Source organism: Sarcophilus harrisii, chromosome 1 (assembly GCF_902635505.1).
Source record: "Sarcophilus harrisii chromosome 1, mSarHar1.11, whole genome shotgun sequence".
Taxonomy (NCBI): Eukaryota; Metazoa; Chordata; class Mammalia; order Dasyuromorphia; family Dasyuridae; genus Sarcophilus; species Sarcophilus harrisii.
The window spans coordinates 674,006,343-674,019,432 of NC_045426.1; positions in this window are offsets into that span (position 1 = coordinate 674,006,343).

The window sequence follows — 13,090 nt, forward strand, 5'->3', positions numbered from 1 at the left end:
GAAAGGGTCCTGCTCTAGAATTAGAGAACCTGGGTCTCCATCCTGTCCGACTTGGACTGTTTGTCTGGCTCAGGGCCTGCTTCCTCATCTGTAAAATGTGAGAGTTGGACTGACTAGGTGACCCTGGGGCCCTTCTTAACTCTAGATGAGCCTGTTAAAGCTCCCCAGAACACCAAAAGGGAGGTCAAGGAAAGGTAAGTGAGGGAAGGGAAGAGAATAAGCATTTATTAATTGGCTACTGTGTGCCTGACATCTTACAGCTCTGATCTCACTGGATCCTCGCAACACGCTTGGGAGGTGAGAGCTTTTATTGGGATCCTCATTTTACACGTTAAAAAAACTGAGGCAGCATCAGCTGGGGGGTGACTGAATAAGTTATGGCATGTGAATGTTATGGAATATTATTGTTCTATAAGAAGGAGGGCCTGGAGAGACTGACAGGAGCTGATGCTGAGTGAAACGAGCAGGGCCAGGAGATCATTATATACTTCAACAACAATACTATATGATGACCAGTTCTGATGGACCTGGCCATCCTCAGCAACGAGATCAACCAAATCATTTCCAATGGAGCAGTAATGAACTGAACCAGCTATGCCCAGAGAAAGAACTCTGGGAGATGACTATGAATTATTACATTGAAATCCCAATCCCTGTATTTTTGTCCACCTGCATTTTTGATTTCCTTCACAGGCTAATTGTATAATATTTCAGAGTCCGATTCTTTTTGTACAGAAAAATAATGGTTTGGTCATGTATACATATATTGTATTTAACTTATACTTTAACATATTTAACATGCATTAGTCCATCTGCCATCTGAGGGAAGGAGGGAAAAAATTGGAACAAAAGTATTTGCAATTGTCAGTACTGAAAAATTACCCACGCATATAGCTTGTAAATAAAAAGCTATAATGATAATAATAAAAAATAAAAATATGGATTTTCATCTTTTTTTTTTGGTTGGTTGTTTGCTTATTTTTTTCCTTTCTCTTGTTTTTTTTCCCCTTTTGATCTGATTTTTCTTGTGCAGCATGATGAATATAGAAGTATGTCTAGAAGTACACATGTTTAATCTATATTGGATTTACTTTTTGTCTAGGGGAGGGAATTGGAGGAGAAGAGGCAGAAAAATTTGGAACACAAGATTTTCCAAAGGTGAATGTTGAAAACTATCTTTGCATGTATTTGGAAAAATAAAACACTAATAAAGAAAAGTAAAAAAGAAAAAGAAATCATAGGCAGATAGAAATTAAGTGACTTGCCCAGGATCACACAGCTAGTAAGTATATAGACTGGATTTAAACTCAGATTTCCCTGATTCCAAGCTCAGTGTTTTATGCTCTCTGGTGCCTTGGCTGACCATTGACACAAAGGTGATCCTGCTATTGGTTCTAAGAGGTAGCCAGATGGTGGAGTGTCTAGGGACAAACTCAGAGGCCTGAGACAAAAGCCACTAAATCATATGTAAAGATCTTTGTGGGCCATATTGACTTAATTTTAAAAATGGGATCTAGGTTGTATTATTTTTATTTTTTGTTAAATATTTCCCAATTGCATTGGAGTGTTGGCGGCCCCTGACGTAGTTGATCTAGTGCTAGATTTGGGGTGAGGAAGATGTGAATTCAAATACTGCCCAAATACTTATTAGCTGTGTGATCCTAGACAAGTCATCTGAGTTTTTTTTAGTCCGTTTGTTCCTCTATAAGTTAGGGATAATAAGGATAACTACATTATAGTATTGTTCTGAAGATAAAATGATATAACATTTGGAAAGTGCTTTTTAAACCTTAAAGAAACATAAATAAACTTGTGTATAAATTTACTTATATATTATAATAAATAATGTTATATCTAGTTATTATATATAAATAGTTCTCTTTTTCCACCTCCTCCTCTCTTCCTCCTCCATCTTTCTTTCCTCCTCCCTCTCCTCCTCCTCTTCCTTCTTGTTCTCCTCCTCTTCCTCCTTCATCTCCTTCTCTTCCATCTTCCTTTCTTCCTCCTCTTCCTCCATCTTCTTTTCCTCTTCCCCTTCCTCCTCTTTCTTCTTGTTTTCCTCCTCTTCCATCTTCTTTTTCTCCTCCTCCTCTTCTTCTTGTTTACCTCCTCCTCTTTCTTTTTTTTCCTCTTCCTCTTTCATCTTTTTCTTGTTTTTCTCCTCCCTCCTCCTCCTTCTTCTCCTTTTCCTCCTCTTCCTCCTTCATTTCCTCCTCTATCTTCCTTCCCTCCTGCCCCCTTCTCCTCTTCTTCCTTCTTGTTCTCCTCCATCTTCTTTTTCTCCTGTTTTTCTTCCTTCATCTTCTCCTCCTCCATTTTCCTTTTTTCCTCTTCCCCCCTCCCTTCTTGTTCTCCTCCTTGCTGTGGGGCAATGTAGTTGCCCTATGCTCAGTTTTTTTTTTGGGGGGGGGTAGCAGAGTGGTTCCAATCTGAAGGGGAGGGGGCCTGGAGACTGGGGTGCTACAGGCAGCATGGGCTGAGGTTCCCCAGCAGCTGCATTCATTTAAAATAATTAATAATTTATGAGATTCAGAGGCTCTAAGGGGAATTCTGGCTGCTGGTGGGGAGGTAATGACAGACATTAGAATCTGCAGATAAAAGCTCCGGGTGAAAGATTAGTTTGTCCTTCACACACAGGGCTCAGCTCTCCCCTAAGGAAGGCTGCCTGAAGCCTGAGCCTGGCCTTGGGTGGGAGCAGCCACAGACCAAGGTCTTCTGGCCGGTAATGGAACTGTGCAGCTCCATCCGATCCAATGGGCAATCATTAAGTGCTTTCTGTATACCAACTCATGCTGAATCCTGAAAATGCTAAGATTAAAAAGTATAAGCTCCCCTCCGCGCCCGACAAGTCAGTCCTGCTCTTCCTGGAGCTTATATTCTATTGTAGGGATGCATTGTGTACAGAGCTAAGGATACACCGGGTAAGTGAGGAGGGGGCTAAGAGCAAAAGCAACCGTAGGAGGATGGCAGGAAAGACCTGTAGTAAACGACCCAAGACCAAAGGCTCAAAGGACTCTAACAGGAACGGCTAACATCTACTGAGAATTTACTAATTGCCAGGCACTGTGCTCAGCTCCTCACAGTTTTTCTCTCTTTTCATCTTTCCAACAGCCCCTAAGGCAGCTGCTATTATTACCCCTATTTTATAGAAAAGGCAACAAACAGACTCTTCCCTGGGTCCTCGATCAGTGTTTGAGTCTGGATGAGAACTCTTCCTGACTAGCACCCTTCAGAGTCACTCTGAGAATGAGGCGGCCTATGTGAGTGCATGGAGACTGGGGTGAGTGAGGAAGTTCTGAGAATAATCAATCAATCAATAAACACTTATGAAGCACTGTTAAAGGTGCTGTGCTAGACAGCAGGGGTACGACAAGAGGCAAAAGGCAGAAATTCCTGCCCTCAAAGAGCTTAGGCTCTGATGGAGGAGACAGCAGGCAAACAGATATAAATGAGGCGGGCTCTATTCAGGTTAAAAAGGAATAATCGACAGAGAGAAGTCACTGGAAGTAAGAAGGGTTGGGGAAGACTTTCTCTAGTTAGGATTTAAAAGAAGCCAAGAGGGGCAGTTAGGTTGTGTGGTGGATAGAGCATGGGAGAAGGAGGAAGAGAAAGAGGAGGAGGAGGAGGAAGAGAAGTAGGAGGAGGAGGAGGAAGGAAAGGAGAAAGAGGAGGAGGAGGAGAAGGAGAAGAAGAACAAGGAGAAGGAGAACAAGGAGAAGAACTGGAAGGAGAAGAACGAGGAGGAAGAGGAGGAGGAGGAAAAGAAGAAGAAGAAGAAGAAGAAGAAGAAGAGGAAGAAGAGGAAGAAGAGGAAGAAGAAGGAAGAAGAAGGAAGAAGAAGGAAGAAGGAAGAAGAAGAAGAAGAAGAAGAAGAAGAAGAAAAGAAGAAGAAAGAAGAAGAAGAAGAAGAAGAAGAAGAAGAAGAAAAGCTTCTCTGAAGCTTTGAAGGAGCTCTGAAATCTCACTGTGCTTTAGCCTGAAGAAACATCTTGTTTAGTATTTTTAGTATTAGTTGAAGGGGGATTACTAGAGTCAGAAGAGCAGTCAGCCTTGGGCTAGAACCTTCTTCCAGAGTCCAGAACTAGTCTTGTTGGGACCCTGGTCCTCAGAGGGGTCCTTGTTCTTCCTTCAAACCCACTACTTTCACCGTCTCCTGAATTACCCAGACTTTCCCGTCCTCGGAACTTCTCCGGACTTCAGGTCCAGCACCCCGTCAGGAGGCCCTGCATAAAAGACCCTGGAAAGGCAACTCAGAACCAAATCATGGGCCTCTTGCTCCTGGAGGTGTGGGGAGCCCCAAAGTTTCTTGAGCAGGGGAGGGACAGTGACAGGGTCTGTGTTGTGGGGTGGGAGGGAACACTTTTCCAGCATGAGTAAATCTGAGGTACTAGGGAGTGAATACAAAATCAGGGAGAAAGCACTGAGAGGAAGTGTGAGGCGGTCATGGGGGACTTGGGATCTCTCGGGCTGGGCCCGGTGGCGGAGCCGTGAGGACGGGGACCAGAGCGGGTTTCCACAGGGACCAGAGCGGGTTTGCAGAGCCGAGGAAGCAGCCGGTTTCCCCATTAGCAGGGTGTCGGCTTTTCCTGGCCCGAGGAGCGGGGATTTTCTCTCCTCTCTTAGGCCCTGGCGAGTCAGATTTCAGCATTATCCTGTAGTAAATGAGACCGCAGGGTCGTTAACTTTAATTTGTTAGTTTGGGCCGGGCCGGGGCTTGGCAGACAATTAAATCCATTCATTAGCGAGGGCCCAGGCCCGGCTTTTGGCAGGCCCCGCTCAGGAGAGGCTGCGGGGGACAAAGGGCTGTTGACTTCCCTGGCTGGAGCCTCCAGGTGCTCTGGGCCTTCCAGGCCCGTTTCCAGCCCTCTCCTGGAAGAGCTCGGGGGCTGAAGCATTCCCGACTGGCAGATTCTCCTCCGTCCTACCCAGGCTCTGGCTTTCTCTCCAGGCAAGCGAGTGGGGGACCCAGAAGAAGCTGTTCAACAGGGAAACTGCCTCCCCTTTCTGTTTCCCCAGTTCAAGTACATCATCATCTCTCAGTAAATACTTTCCTTTGTTTTATTTGTAATTTATGGGATAAAACAAGCATTTTCATAACAGTACAATAAAAAGAACGATTGCACAAGAAACCGTTAATCTACTATGCACATTTTGCTAATTTTTTCAAATATACAGCAACAAAAGTATCATGTGAAAGTCTTTCTTGCCCCTTTTTTTCCCCTTTCCCAAATCCTGTACTAGATCAATAATAAATCCTTTTTCATTAATTAATTCATTAACAATGGAAATAAGCATGGCTTCAATCAGTGTATTTGTTTCTAGTGCCTGGGGCTGAGGAGTAGTCAGGGAGGTAGCAGGAGAACCAGATGAGAGCCAGACCCTGAAAATGTAGAGAGAAGAGAGTGTTTAAAGAGAGAGAGGTTGATCGATAAGATCAAAGGTCTAAGAAAGATCAAAAAGGATGACCTTGAAGAAAGGTCATTAGATGTAATTAGGGTTAGGGTCAGGAGCTTTGGAAAACCCAAATTTGCTTCTTTCTAACTCTGCTCCCTGAAGTCGAGCAGGAAAAAAAAAATCTAATCTTTCTTGCACAAGCCAGCGGCTCCTTTAGATACCTGAAGACACATATCATAAGTCAGTCCTCTGTATATTATCTTTTTTCAAGGTAAAACATCACCAGTTCCCTCCCTCAAATGTTCCCCAAATGGCATGATTTCTGAGACCCTTCACTAATGTGGTCGCCATCCTCTTTTCACTCATAATATTACTGTTAAAATATGGTACCTAGTATAGGAATGTTATGGGATATTATTGTTCTGTAAGAAACATTCAGCAGGAGGATTTCAGAGAGCCCTGGAAAGACTGACAGGAACTGATGTTAACTGAAATGAGCAGAACCAGGAGATCATTGTACATGATAGGAAGATTATGTGATAATCAATTCTTTTTAAAAAAAATTATTGAAGCTTTTTATTTTCAAAACATACGCATGGATAATTTTTCAACATTGACCCTTGCAAAACCTTCTGTTCCAACTTTTCCCCTCCTTTCCCCCACCCCCTCCCCATCTGGCAAGTAATCCAATATATGTCAAACATGTTAAATATCTGTTAAATCCGATATATGTATACATATTTATACAATTATTTTGCTGCACAAGAAAGACCAAAAAGAAAAAAATGAGGAAAAAAAAGCTAACAAACAACAGAAAGAGTGAAAATGCTATATTGTGGTCCACACTCAGTTCCCACAGACCTCTCTCTGGGTATAGATGGCTCTCTCCATCACAAGTCCATTGGAACTGACCTGAATCACCTCACTATTGAATAGAATGATTGAATGATCAATTCTGATGGACGTGACTCTTCTCCACAATGAGATGAGTTCCAATGAACTTGTGATGGAGGGAGCCATCTGCACCCAGAGAGAGGATGAGGGAACTGAATGTGGATCACAATGTAACATTTTTACCTTTTGTATTGTTGCTCGCTTGCATTTTGTTTTCTTTCTCATTTTTGTCCTTTTTGATCTGATTTTTCTTGTGCAGCAAGATTATTGTATAAATATGTATGGAAAAATGGCACATGTTGAACATGTATCGGATTACTTGCTGCCTAAGGGAGGGGATGTGGGGAAGGAAGGGAGAGAAAATTTGGAACATGAGGTTTGCAAAGGTAAATGTTGAAAATGACCTATGCATATATTTTGGAAATAAAAAGCTAAAAAAAAATATGGTACCTAGGACTGAGCATAATATCTCTGATGGGAGCAGGATACAGAGGGACTATCACTGCCTCCTCTCACCCCCATCCCAGTCCTTGACATTAGGAATTTCTTAAGATTGCTTGAAGACCTTGGCTGCCTTGACATGGAATATTAATATATATTGAACTTTTAATTTATTAAAACTCCCTGGATCTTCTTCAGCTATATCAGTTCTTGAGCTGTATCAGTTGTCATTGAGGCTGTATGAGAACACCAAGCCCAATCTCAGAGGAGTAAGAACCAAGAGGGAAAATCGCCTTCAAGAAAGTATCAAGACTAGGGCATCTAGGTGGCGCAGTGGATAGAGCACCAGCCCTGAGGTCAGGAGGACCTGAGTTCAAATCTGATCTCAGACACTTAACATTTCCCAGCTGTGTGACCCTGGGCAAGTCACTTAACCCCAATTGCCTCAGCAAAATAAATAAATAAAAATAAGCACACAACAACAACAAAAACAAGAAAGCATCAGATTTCCAATGCCAAGATGATGGAGAGGGGGAAGAACCTTCTGAAAACCCCCAAATTCCCCTCCAAAAACTGCTTTAGAATTAATTTAGGGCAGTAGCTTATTAGCAAGGCAGAAGAGGTCTGTCTCATGGGGGTGGAAAGGGAGGGGGCCTGAAGCAAAGGTCCAAGCCTGGGCAATCCCCCAGCAAGGTACCAACTCTCCTGCAAACCAGCATCCCCTACAGAAGTGAGGAGTCTGAATGGAACAGCAAGGGTCCATTATTGCAGCCCCATCACCGGCACAAGCTTCCTGCCAGGTCTTGCTGGTCTGACCAGCAATGAAACCAGCAGAGAGACTCTGTTACCATAACAACCCAGTAGTAAGGCCCAACCATGGAGCAGGGCAGCAGGTAAATCCGCTTCCAGAGTGGGTCAATGGGGACCATCCCCATACAAGCTAGAATGGAAGGCTGCCCTACAGAGAAAGCAAGATACTAAGCCCTGAAGCTCAGTGAAAGTCAGCAGTAAGGCCCAGAGCCCCAGTACAAAAAGCTGGAGACAATACAGAATAAGAGCCCAATTCTTACATAAAAACACCAAGTCACAAAAAAGGCAGAAAAAAATAAGCACCGCCCCCCCCAATTTTAGAAAGTTGGCTTTAGCAAGTAACTATACTGATATGGAGGATGGAGATATAAACTTAGAAGAGGACAATAATACAGAAATGCTTACATGTGAAGCCTCAAAGAAAAATGTAATTTGGTCTCAGGCCCAAGATGAGATGTCAAGATATGATTAAACAAAATCAAAAAAGTAAAAAAAAAAAAAAAAGGGGGGGGGGAGCTAAGTGGCACAGTAGATAGAGAATGAGCCCTAAAGTCAGGAGGACGTGAGTTCAAATCTGTGTTCATACACTTAACACTTCCTAACTATGTGACCCTGGGCAAGTCGCTTGACTCCAATTGCCTCAGAAAAGAAAATAAAAGAAAAAAAATTGGAGAAAATGTGAAATTTCTCATTGGAAAAATAACTGACATAGAAAATAGATCCAGAAGAGATAATTTTAAAATAATTGGACTATCTGAAAGCCATGATTTAAAAAAAAAGGGGGGGGGCTAGACAATGTCTTTCAAAAAGTTATCAAAGAAAACTGCCCTGATAGTAATATTAGACTAGAGGACAAAATAGAAATAGAAAGAATCCACTGATCACTGCCTAAAAGAGATCCCCAAATGAAAACTCTCAGGAACATTATAGCCAGATCCCAATGCTCAGAGATCAAGAAGAAAGTATTGTAAGCAGCCAAAAAGAAATAATTCAAATATCATGTCAGGATTACCCAGGATTTGGCAGTTTCCACATTAAAGAACTAGTAGATTTGGAATAAAATATGCTAGAAGGCAAAGGACTTAGTATTACAAGAAGAAAAACCTACCCCATAATCTTTCAGGGGAAAAATGGATACTTACTGAAATAGAAGACTTTCAATTATATATAATAAAGAAAAACCCAGAGCTGTATAGCAAATTTGATCTCCAAATACAAGACTCAAGGAAAACATAAATGATTTTAAAAAAGAAAGAAACAAGAAAGAGAAAACATAAGAAATTCAATAAGGTTGAGGGCAGTTAGATGGCACAGTAGATAGAGCACTACCTCTGAAGTAGTAGAACCTAAGTTTAAATCTGGCCTTAGATACTTGACACTAGCTATGTGATCTTGGAGAAGTCACTAATTGCTATTATCTCACAACAAACAAACAAACAAAAATAAATTCAATAAGTTTAAACTGTTTATATTTTCATAAGACGATATAATATTTGTGTCTCTTAACAAATTGTGAGAAGGGAAAGGGTGAGGGTTAAAAGAGAGGGTTAAAGAAATGAAAAATAACATGGAAAAATATATAATGAATTATCAGAAGTATAAATGTGAATGGGACAAATTCACCCATAAAATAGAAGTGGGAAGCAGAATGGTTTGAAAATCAGAATTCTACAATATGTTATTTACAATACATTTGAAGCAGAGAGATACACATAGGGTAAAAGGGGCTGGAGCAGAATGCATTATGTTTCAGCTGAAGCAAAGAAAGCAGGAATAGCAAACATGATCTCAGAAAAAGCAAAAGCAAAAACAATGAGATAAGGAAGGAAACTATAGCTTTTTGAAAGGTACCACAGTGAAGTCATATCAAAACTAAACATATGCACCAAATGATATGGCACATAAATTTTTGAAGAAGTTAAATGCATTACAGGAGGAAATAGATAATAAAACTATACTACTAGGGAGTCTCAATCTTCCCTTTTCGGAACTAGATAAATCTTTTTTTTTTTTAATTTTTTATTATAGCTTTTTATTTACAAGATACATACATGGGTAATTTTTCAGCATTGACAATTGCAAAATCTTTTGTTCCAATTTTTCCCCTCCTTCCCCCCCCCTCCTCCCCCAGATGGCAGGTATACCAATACATGTTAAAGATGTTAAAGTATATGTTAAATACAATATATATATATATATATATATATACATCTATACAAGAACTAGATAAATCTAACCAAAAATGAACAATAAGTTAAGAGGGTGAATAAAATTCTGGAAGAGTTAGATATGATAGATTTCTGGATAAAAATGAATGGGAATAGAAAGGAATATATCTTATCTTTGTATTATATGACATATCTATGCAAAAATTGATTATGTATTGGGACATAAAAACCTCACAATCAAATGCAGAAAAGCAGAAATAGTAAATGCTTCATTTTCAGATCATAATGCAATAAAATAACAGTCAATAATGAACAATAGAGAAGTTAAAATTAATTGGAAACTAAACAATCTAATCCTAAAAAACTAAGTGGGTCAAAGAACAAATCATAGAAACAATTGATAATTTCATTAAAGATAATGACAACAATGAGACAACATAGCAAAATTTATGGTATGCAGCCAAAGAGATACTTAGGGGAAAATATATATCTCTAATTACTTATGTTAATAAAATAGAGAAAAAGCAGGTCAATGACTTGGGTATGCAATTGAAGAGACTAGAAAAAGAACAAATTAAAAATCCCCATTTAAACACCAAAGTAGAAATCCTGAAAGTCAAAAAAGAGGTTAATAAAATTGAAAGTAAGCAAATCATTGAACTAATAAAATTAGAAACTGATTTTGTGGGAAAAAAAAAACAATAAAATAGGTAAATAACATTGGTTAATTTGATTGAAAAGGAAAAAAAGAAAACCAAATCACTAGTATTGAATTCGCCACCAATGAAGAGGAAATTAAAATTGTTGGGAGCTATTTTGCCCAATTATGTGCAAATAAATGTGAAAATCTGAATGAAATGGATGGATATCTACAAAAAATATAATTTACCCAGATTGAGAGAAGAAAAAAAATACTTAAATAGTCCAATCTCAGAAAAAAAGAAAATGAACAAACCACCACTGAATTTCCAAAAAAAAAAAATCCCCAGGACCAGATGGATCCACAGGTGATTCTACCAAACATTAAAGGAACAATTAATCCCAGTACTGTATAATCTATTTGAAAAAATAGGCAAAAAAGGAATCCCATTTTTGTGACACAAATATGGTGTTGCTACCCAAATCCAAAAGAGTCAAAACAGAGAAAGAAAATTATAAATCAATCTCCCTAATGAATATTGATATAAAATTTTAAATAAAATACCAGCAAAATGATTATAGAATATATGATAAAGATCATATACTATGACCAGATGGTATTTATGCCAGGAATGCGGGGCTGATTCAATATTAGGAAAACTATCAGTATAATTGACCATAACAATACAAAAATCCAGAAATCATATGTTTATCTCAATAGTTCTTTGACAAAATACAGCACTCCTTCCTATTAAAAACATCAAAGAGCATAAGAATAGATGAAGCTTACTTTAAAATGATAAGTACTATTTATCTAAAATCATCAGCTAGCATTACCTATAATGGGGATAAGCTAGAAGTCTTTCCAGTACAATCAAGGATGAAGCAAGGATGCGCATTATCACCTCTGTTATTTAATCTTGTACTAGAAATGTGCTAGCTATAGCAACAAGAGTAGAAAAAGAAATTAAAGGAAAAATAGGTAATGAGGAAGTGAAATTATCACTCTTTGTGAATGATATAATGTTATGCTTAGAAAAACCTAGGGAATCAACTACAAAACTAAGTGAAATATTAACAACTTTAGTATAAAGTTGCAGGATACAAAATAAACCCACATAAATCATCAGCATTTTCATATATTACTAAGTTCAGTAGTAAGAGAGAAGTTCCATTTAAAATAAGTGTAGAAGTATAAACTATTTGGGAGTCTACCTGCCAAGACAAACCCAGGAACAATTTGAATATAACTACAAAATACTTTTCACACAAATAAAGTCAAATATAAACATTTGGGAAAATATGAATTAATTAATACAAGGGTAGGCCACACAATATAATAAAAATGACAATTCTATCCAAATTAATCTATTGATTGAATGCCATATTAAACTATCAAAATTATTTTATAGAGTTAGAAGAAAAACATTCATCTGGAAGAGCAAAAGCTCAAGGGAATCAATGAAAAAATAAAGGTAAAAGAAATGGTCTAGATGTACCAGATCTCAAACTGTATTATAAAGTAGTAATTATCAAAACAATCTGGTACGGGTTAAGAAATTTAGTGTTTGAAGCCATTCTCCAATTGAAAAATGGTCAAAGGATATGAACAGACAATTCTCAGATGAAGAAATTGAAACTATTTCTAGTCATATGAAAAGATGCTCCAAGTCATTATTAATCAGAGAAATGCAAATTAAGACAACTCTAAGATACCACTACACACCTGTCAGATTGGCTAAGATGACAGGAAAAAATAATGATGATTGTTGGAGGGGATGCGGGAAAACTGGGACATTGATGCATTGTTGGTGGAGTTGTGAATGAATCCAGCCATTTTGGAGAGTAGTTTGGAACTATGCTCAAAAAGTTATCAAACTGTGCATACCCTTCGATCCAGCAGTGTTACTACTGGGCTTATATCCCAAAGAGATTATAAAGAAGGGAAAGGGACCTGTATGTGCATGAATGTTTGTGGCAGCCCTTTTTATAGTGGCTAAAAACTGGAAACTGAATGGATGTCCATCAGTTGGAGAATGGCTGACTAAATTGTGGTATATGAATATTATGGAATATTACTGTTCGGTAAGAAATGACCAACAGGATGATTTCAGAAAGGCCTGGAGAGACTTACACGAACTGATGCTGAGTGAAATGAGCAGGACCAGGAGATCATTATATACTTCAACTATATACTATATGATGATCCATTCTGATGGACCAGGCCATCCTCAGCAACGAGATCAACCAAATCATTTCCAATGGAGCAGTAATGAACTGAACCAGCTATGCCCAGAGAAAGAACTCTGGGAGATGACTAAAAACCATTACATTGAATTCCCAATCCCTATATCTATGCCCACATGCATTTTTGATTTCCTTCACAAGCTAATTGTACAATATTTCAGAGTCTGATTCTTTTTGTACAGCAAAATAACGTTTTGGTCATGTATACTTATTGTGTATCTAATTTATATTTTAATGTACTTAACATCTACTGGTCATCCTGCCATCTGGGGGAGGGGGTGGGGAATAAGAGGTGAAAAAATGGAACAAGAGGTTTGGCAATTGTTAATGCTGTAAAGTTACCCATGCATATAACCTGTAAATAAAAGGCTATTAAATTAAAAAAAAATTTAGTGTTTGATCAGTGGAAAAGATTAGGTACAAATTACATTATAGCAAATAACCATAGTAATTGAGGATATGATAAACTCAAAGATCCAAGCTTTTGGAACTAAAAC